Source organism: Benincasa hispida, chromosome 8 (assembly GCF_009727055.1).
Source record: "Benincasa hispida cultivar B227 chromosome 8, ASM972705v1, whole genome shotgun sequence".
NCBI classification, from domain to species: domain Eukaryota; kingdom Viridiplantae; phylum Streptophyta; class Magnoliopsida; order Cucurbitales; family Cucurbitaceae; genus Benincasa; species Benincasa hispida.
Window position 1 is genome coordinate 59,920,926 of NC_052356.1, and position 7,166 is coordinate 59,928,091.

General features: G+C 36.3%; 1 non-coding gene across 1 annotated transcript; it reads right to left on the bottom strand.

Annotated features, from left to right (window-relative positions):
* Positions 1-5,529: 5,529 nt before the first annotated feature.
* Positions 5,530-5,636, bottom strand: LOC120084338. The gene has a single exon (XR_005483698.1). It is a non-coding gene; the product is annotated as a small nucleolar RNA R71 (small nucleolar RNA).
* Positions 5,637-7,166: the final 1,530 nt, after the last annotated feature.

Below are 7,166 nucleotides of genomic sequence, written 5' to 3' on the forward strand. Positions count from 1 at the left end.
TATTTTTTGTTCCCATTGTGAAAATGTATTTTTTTAGATTTGTTGTCTATGCATCCATTTATATGTAGATTTGTTAATCATATGCATCTTTAGATTTTTCTTGGCTTACTATTGCAAAGAGAAGGAGAGTGTATGTTGTTGTCAACATGTTAGTTATCATGCTTCGTGAAATACTTATAGCATGTGTTGCTTTATGTTTGTATCACCCTGGACTCAAATTAAGGGATAAGTATGAGGCTTAATTTGTTAGGATGGCTTACTAGATAAGCCTTTTGTAATCTCCGGTTGAGGAGAACAATGTTACTTTCATAAATACACTTCATATGGCTAGGCAAGTGTTTCATAAGCTTATGTAATATCCGTAGGGTGAGAGGGCAATTAAAGGGAAGAAAAATTGTGGGTATTGAGGAGATTGTCTCAATGTTTTTGTATATACTAGCGCACCATGTGAAGAATAAAGTACTCAATTTTAGCTTCAAGAGGTCTAGCCGATCTGTTAGAAAATATTTTCATGAATGTCTAAAATCCATTATCCGATGCCAACTACTTTTTTGGAAGACCTCTATGCCAGTTCCTGCAAATTCAACTGACTTTCAATGGTAGTTTAAAGTAAGTTAAGCAGTTATTTCTTCATTCATGGTGCCAATGGGATGAAGTTTAACTGTTTTTTAATCAGGGTTCATGTTTTGGGGAGAAAGAAAGAAAAAGTACAAACGAGGAAGAATGGGATTGCTACGAATATGTTGGGCGTTTGTTCACCAGATATGCAATTCATATACATCCTACCTAGTTGAGATGGATCCATTCACGATGGTCATGTGTTAAGAGACGCCAAATGTCGAAGGAATGGTTTACGAGTCCCTTACGGTATAATTCTCTACTCAAACTATTGGGCTTGAGATGAGAATAATGGGCTGAAAAAACAAACTTACTAATCTTTTGGGCTTTGACAAAATGCTGGCCCTTAATTGACTACCGGAAACCACCTTATTTCTTCACAAAAACACAAAAAAACGTGTTGAAAGATCAATCCGTGTGATGAAGGATCTCAACCTTACACTTTGATGGCTGAGATTAAAGCTTCACACTTCTACTAGTTATGCACTTCAAAAGACTAACTTTTCTTTTCTTTTTGCAAAGAAAGAATGAGAGAAAAGAAAAGAGAGAACCGCCGGAAGGCTGCCAAAAATTGAAGAGGGCGATGAGTCTTCGGTCATCTAGGCGAAGGGAGGTAAAGCTCGAGGTCGTCTAGACGATAAGGGAAAAGTCGTCTAGACGATGAAGGCTTTACTGAAGATCGTCTAGATGAAGGCGTCTAAACGATTGGTCGTCTACACGATGAGGGCCTGCAGAAGTAAACGATCGTTGGCTAAAAGCTAGACGATTGTTTGCTAAAAGCTACACGATTAGTGGATCAGAGGTACACGATAGAAGAAGACGATCGAGAGAAGATGAACACGATAGTTTTATGTGGTTCGGCCAAGGAAGGCCTACGTCCACGGAGTAGCTAACGGGAGTTTTGTTCAAGATTGCTACAAGATAAGTTTGATCACTCGATTGTAATTTTCTCTCTCTCTTTACAATTAGTTACCTAATGTATTTAAAGGTAGCTTGATTTGTAACATATTTTGTAACTGAATGAAGTTATTTTCACCTTTCTGTATAACAATCTCCACCTTGAAATGAACTTCATGTTTTCTTCAGCTTCTCTGATCTGACTGTCTTTTTCCTTTAACCTTTGTCTCTCAGCTCAAACCCTATTATATCAAGGCACTTCTGGAGTTTGAGCTGAGTGACTGTTTTTGTCAACATGTCAGAGGTATTCTCTGAGGTATGAACTTTTAGAACTTCAATCTGTTTACCTTTTATTTGCTGTCGAATGAAATGATATTTAACATCTATATGTTTAGTTCTATTATGGTACTAAGGATGCTTAGATAAATTAATTGTACTCTGATTATCACAAAAAATCTTTACTGTATTCTGTTTAATTCCGAAGTCACATAGGAGACCCTTTAACCATTGACCTTTCTTCACTGCTTCTGAAAGTGCAATGAACTCTGCTTCAGTAGTAGAAGGGGCTACTACTGATTGTAAAGTAGCCTTCTAGCTTAGGACACACCTTCCAAATAGGAAGATATACCCTGATAATGACCTCCTCTTGTCTAGATCTCCGGCATAATCTGAGTCAACATAACCAATCAATCCTGGTTCACTGTCTGATAGCTGTTGGTACATTAGTTTAGCATTAGAAGTACCTTAAGATACCTCATAATCCACTTTGTAGTCTCCCAGTGCCTCTTTCCTGGATTAGCCATGTATTTACTCACTAGGCTAGTAGCATAGGCAATGTCAGGTCTTGTAGACACCATTAAATACATCAAACTTCCCACAACTTGGGAATAGGGGACTATTGACATGATTTGCTGATGTTCAATATCTGATTCTTTGGGTGAATTTTCTGCTGAGAGTTAGAAATGGTTAGCAATAGGAGTAGTTATTACTTTAGCCTCTGTCATCTAATGCTTCTTTACAATTTACTGTAGTTGTGATTGATCAATGCTTAGAATACTAGTTTTTCTATTTCTAATAATGTCAATGCCTAGTATTCTTGTTGCATTTCCCATGTCTTTCATTTCGAACTCTGACTTCAGTAGATCTTTTACTTTATTCAGCTCTTTCATAGTTGCTTCTACTAGAAGCATGTCATCCACATATAGTAACAAGTAGATAGGATGAGTATAGGACTCTATATTTATGTAAACACAGCTGTCATATGAGCTTTTATGAAAACCATTCTTATGAACAAAGTCACTAAACGTTCTTTTCCAGCATCTAGGGTACTGTTTGAGGCCACAGATAGATTTTTTCAGTAGGCACATATAATCTTCCTTCCCTTTGACCTCATACCCCTTTGGTTGGCTCATATAGATAACTTTCTCTAGGAAGCCATGTAGAAAAGCTGTTTTGACATCTAGTTGCTCCAGCTCTTGGTTATTTTGAGCCACAATAGACAACAACAATCTGACAGAAGTCTGTTTTACCACTGGAGAAAAATCTCATTAAAATCAACACCTGGCCTCTGTGTAAAGCCCTGTAAAGCCCTTAGCAACCAGCCTAGCTTTAAATCTAGGTCCTTGATCATTAGGGAAACCTTCCTTCAACTTGTACACCCATTTGGATGCAATTGGCTTGCATTCTTTAGGCAAATGTGTCAACTCCCATGTGTTGTTTCTCACTAATGAATCAACCTCTTCATTCATAGCTTCTATCCACATCTTAACTTTAGAACAACTCACTGCTTCCTTAAAGGTTGAGGGTTCTAAATCATTAGTTAAATCAGAATCATTCAAAGTTAAGTAGTCTTCATACCTTGAAGGTGGCACAATGTTTCTTCTTTGCCTATCTCTAGCTAGGCTGTAACATCTCAACTCTGGTTCTTCTTGCTCAGAATCAATAGTAGCATCTTCTACTTCTTCTGCTAGATGAGGTAGTTGATCAAAATATGTTTCAGAGCTTGAAGGATCAGAAGTAGGAATTAAAACTTGCTCCACCTCAATTTTATCATTTTTCTCTTGAGGTACTGAAACATTAGGATTAGATCTTTGCATATACATTTCATCTTCTCTGAAACTACATCTCTACTAGTTATGAATCTTTTCTCAGTAGGGTGCCACATTCTAAACCCCTTAACACCTTCTGTGAAGCCCAAAAACATACATTTCACAGCTCTGGCAACTAATTTCCCTTTACTCTGATGAACAGAGCCAGTGTAGCCAAACATCCTTAGGTTATTAAGGTTAGGAGGCTTTTTGGTCCATCTTTCTTCAGGGGTTAGAAGGTTAAGAGATGCATAAGAGCATCTGTCCAATGTATGAGGCTATTATGGAATCTCTCCCATATTTTAGGGTTGTCTTCACTTCTCTATAGAAATCATACAATGAGTTAAGAAGCACACATGCTTCATTATCTACCCCAATTTCTTCTCCTTGTTCTTGAATTTAATAGTAATTCTCTTAAAATCATCTAGATTCTCTATTAAAAACTTAGAAGCACTCATTTTGAATGTAAAGAACCTTTCCCTTAGGAAAAGTTTGGAGATCGATTGCGAGATCGTTCGACTTCCTGTTGTGCTAACGGAGAGAAGATTGACGATTTTCACTAGAGTATGAGCATTCTGGATAGGGTTTTCTCTTATTCCTTCTCTTTCTCTACTCGAATGCCCTCAATTTTGTATGGGAATATGTTCTTGAGAACCATGATTTTCTAGACTCTTTGTTTTAGGGTGTTGTTGGATTTACTTATGAATTTGAGTTAATGTTTAGGGACTTCATGGAATTGCATAGCTAATTATCTTTTGATGTTAGTGTCTTAAATGATTTCTATTGGCCATCAATAAATGTTAGATTGAATGTTCAATTTGATAGACCGTATATTTAATTGGACTTGTAACATTAGATTGCTATTAACCTATCACGTATGTAGCTAGGGGAGTAGTAAAAGTTGATGAGGACAATGTTTAATGCAATGGATTATAAGTTGATATCCCAACGTTAGTTATCACTTAGAATTGCATGAGAAAGAATTATTTTCGAAAGACAATGATTCAGAACTTAGTTTCTAGACTTAGATAAACGTTGTGCTTAATTCCATGATTGACTTAAATATTTCTCAATGAAAGATGTAATGAAAACGACACCCTAGAACACTCTCTAAATCTGAAATTTCTTTTGTTTGTATTTCTTTGCTGAAAATTTAATCAAAATCACTTAATTCGAATTTCCAATTTCCTAGCTAAAATTGATACATTTCTGAATAGTTAAGTGGAAACTATTTGTTTGATCCCTGAGGACGATACTTGACCTTTTAAGCCATTTTACTATATTATAACTTGACTATGTTTGCTTGTGCGTACACATTACACATCAATTTTTTGGCGCTGTTGCCAGAGATCAATATAACGATTTTTTCTTACTATTTTTTAGTTGAGAAAATTTTAGACTAGAGCTTATTTTTTTTGCTAATTTTGTTGGAGTTTTCTTTTGTGCATGTCCCATGATAAGTACATGCCTCTTTTGCCTTTTGATCATGAGATTGAACGTATGTTTATGAGAAATCTTGGAGTTAAGCAAGAAGCAAAAGAAGTGATAGTTGAAGAAACGAAGAATGTCATTTGGGATTATTTCCAACCGCCCTTTCCCATAACTTAACCTAGGATCATGAATGCACCTACCAATATAAAAAAACTTTGAGTTGAATCCAAGGTTGATTAAAATAACGAAGGACATTGCTTTTAGAGGACTCCCTGTTGAAGTTCCTTATAAGCATCTGAGATCATTCCTTGAAATCTGTGGGACGGTAAAAATTAATAGAGTTTCTAATAATGCCATAAGACCGAGAATATTTCATTTCTCTTTGCAGGATCGAGTTAAAGATTGAATTGAATCAATTCCATCGGAGAGCATTGGAACATGGGATGAACTAGCTCAAGTCTTTCTTAACAAGTACTTTTTGCCCATCAAATCTTTCAAATTGAGATCAGAGATTGTAGTTTTCTCTCAACAGCCTGATGAACAACTGTATGAATCTTGGGAGAGATACAGAGATTTATTGAGGAGATGCTCACAACATCGTTATCGTAATTGGTTGCAAATTTAGTTATTCTACAATAGGTTGAATGCTAACACTAAATTCATATAGATGCTACTACTAGGGGATCGATTTTTTGGAAAACTACTACTGAGACTTATGCTACCTTAGAGAACATGGCCACTACGAGTTATAATTGGTCAAGTGATAGAGATTCCACCACCAAAATCATCAGAGTGGATGGAATTGATGAGATAAGTGCTATTAAGGCTTAATTGACTACAATTACTAACACTTTATCTAAATTGGTTATAGGAGGACAATCATTAAATTCACCATCAATAACTTCTCAAGCAACCATGGTAGTAGAATCTCAACAAGTTTAGGGTGATCAGGAGAGTGAGACGACCAATTATGTTGACAGAGGACATTATAAGGGCCATAAACAAATTCCTACTCACTATCGTCTTAGTTTAAGAAACCATGAAAATTTTTCCTATGTTAACAATAAAAATGTTTTGCAGGCACTACCTGAATTCTCTGGTGTAAGACCATCAAATGTAGAGAGGAAATCTTCTCTAGAGGAGGCAACATTGGAATTTGTCAAGGAGTACAAAGAAAGAACTACAAATTTGGAGACCACAATTCAAGCTCATGGAAAGGCAATTCAAAACATGGAAGGTCCAAGGTTATATAGTTTGTAATTGTATTGTACAAACATTTCATTACAAACATACAATTACAAACTATAGAACCCTACTAAATTTGTACTTAGGGTTTTATAGTTTGTAATTGTATAATTTGTAATTCAAAACATGGAAACCTACAAACTATACAATTACAAACCTTAAATCTCGTAGTGTTGGGCGTGAGAAGAGAAATATGGGTTGAAGAATACACACTGCACTTGATCTTTTTAGGCTTAACAATACAGGCCCTATACGAATACCAGATACCACCTTTCTTATTCATACAAACACAAAAAAATGTGTTAAAAGCACAATCCGTGTGATGAGAGATCTCGACCTTACACCTTGATGGCTGATATTAGAACTTGGCACTTCTGCTGATTGTAGAACTCTAATGTCTATACTTTTCTTTTCTTTGTTGCAGAAAAAATAGAGAGAAAAGGAAAGAGAGAACCAGAGGGAGATGCTACCGGAAATCACTTGGGCGATGAGGCTTCAGTCGTCTAGCCGATAGGATGTAAAGCTAGAAGTCGTCTAGACAATAAGGGAAGAGTAGTCTAAACGATGAAGGCTTTACTGAAGATCATCTAGATGATGGGGTTCAAGACGATGAGCTTCTACACGATAGGGGTGCCGAGATAAACGATTGTTGGCTAAAAGCTAAACGATCGTTAGTTAAATACTACACGATCGATGGCTCGAAGGTATACGATAGAATAAGACGATCAAAGAAGAATATGAACACGATGGTGTACGTGGTTCGGCCAAGGATAGCCTACGTCCACGGAGAAGCTGACGAGAGTTTTTATTAAGGAATCTTACAAGACTGCTACAAGATAATTCTCAAGCTTTCTTGATCACTCTGTACAATTTTTCTCTCTTACATTT